This window comes from Sinocyclocheilus grahami, unplaced genomic scaffold (assembly GCF_001515645.1).
Source record: "Sinocyclocheilus grahami isolate Dianchi unplaced genomic scaffold, SAMN03320097.WGS_v1.1 scaffold14317.1, whole genome shotgun sequence".
Classification (NCBI taxonomy): domain Eukaryota; kingdom Metazoa; phylum Chordata; class Actinopteri; order Cypriniformes; family Cyprinidae; genus Sinocyclocheilus; species Sinocyclocheilus grahami.
In genome coordinates this window covers 1-1565 of record NW_015515298.1, presented here as the reverse complement: position 1 = coordinate 1565, position 1565 = coordinate 1, and the positions used below count along the sequence as shown (strand labels likewise).

At 37.2% G+C, this 1565-nt stretch overlaps 1 long non-coding RNA gene across 1 annotated transcript in view; it reads right to left on the bottom strand.

The window, feature by feature from the left end:
- Positions 1-1565, bottom strand: part of LOC107579116 (uncharacterized) — a 2712-nt gene extending 1147 nt beyond the window's left edge. The window contains exons 1-2 of the long non-coding RNA XR_001608432.1: positions 1531-1565; positions 199-324 (exon numbers count right to left, since the gene is read on the bottom strand). This is a non-coding gene — a long non-coding RNA (uncharacterized lncRNA). The remainder of the gene's footprint in view (positions 1-198; positions 325-1530) is intronic.

Here is a 1565-nt window from a genome sequence, read left to right as displayed (position 1 = left end):
TTTGTATTTTATATGATAATTTCTTCTTGTATTTTTTCTCTATATATTTTTCCAAATCCTCAAAATGTTGGTTTATTTCCAGGTTAAATAAATAAAATAATACATTATCAATTACATTATCAATACAGCCGAATGACCTGAATCTGGGATTCTAACTGGTTGTTTGGTTGTCTGTCATCACTCAGAAAAATATATTACCTTGATGAGCTGCATGTGTGACTTTAGATCTTCTAGCTTCTCTGGCAACAGACTCTTCAGTCTTGCTTTTATCTCTTTCAGTTTGAGAGCACTATCAGCCAGGCCAGTTTCACAGAGCTTCCAGTTCTGCAAAGAAACAGAAGAATCTCTTAATTTAAAGTGAAAGATGTTTGTCTCTATAATCTTTTCTACACTGTGAAAAACAACACCAGATCATACAGTTTTAGACTTAAACGAATCTTCCAGGTTCAATACAGTATTGAGCTCTAACAACAGTACCTTTGTGTGGCATAATGTCAATTAAATAATTTGTATCTTGATCCTGGAACATTCCTTTAACTGTCTATAAGTTCTGGTTATGAGAGCCACTGATGTGCATGTATTTTGGGTGCTGTCACTGTGTTATCTCAGATCAGATCTCAGATCACTGAAGAGGGATTTCCCTTTCACATGGGGATACACCATCCCCCACCTATTGTGAGCAAAAGTACACATAAACATACTTCCACCCACATCACTCTCTAAACCCCCTTCAAAACGATGTCATCATTCCAAACAGAAGAGCCAATCAGAGCTGGTTATGAGTGGCTGTGAATCTGGTGTTATATAATATCTAACAGTACAGGGGATCAGCCTCTAGTTTAGGGTGACACACAGCCCCACTGTTTGCTGGTGAACACTGATTTACATTTGGCAATAGTCAAATGTGGGATTGTGTGTGAACAATGACAGATGCTCCATGTAGACACCGAACTGCATAGTGGGTTAGTAGCCGTGGTTTAGAAAGCCCTTGTTCTATGTGATATGGCCCAGCTGCCTCATTTATGGATTATGGTGAGATTACATCTGATCTCTCATCCTCAAAATGAAGCACTCTATTAGAGAAACGCTCAGGAGGGCATGTAGGTCAATGGCGGCTAAGAAAGACCCGCACAATAACCATTGACCAACCAATAACCAAGGATTCAATAAGACAAGGGTGTCAGCACTAATCAGACTGATCCAAATCCTTGCTATGCTTATACTACATATTTTTTTAATTAGCAGGCTAATTCTTGTTTGACATTCTTGCGACATCCAAGCAAAATCATTCAAAACATTTGTCATTACCAAAGACGAAAAAGATCATGAATAAAGTGATAAAGCAACAAGCAAAATAAATAAATACAATAAAACACCAAATATTGGCAGATCCTATATATTGAAAAAAACTTGATTTATTCCCAACATACTGTAAATATGAATCATTGACAGTATTATTTGTCAATGGAAACTTTCACATTGTAACCAGTTAAGACATGGTCTGGGAAATGTGAGAATTGGGTCACATACATGAGTTATGGTGTCTGCAAGAGCCTTTCTTTTCC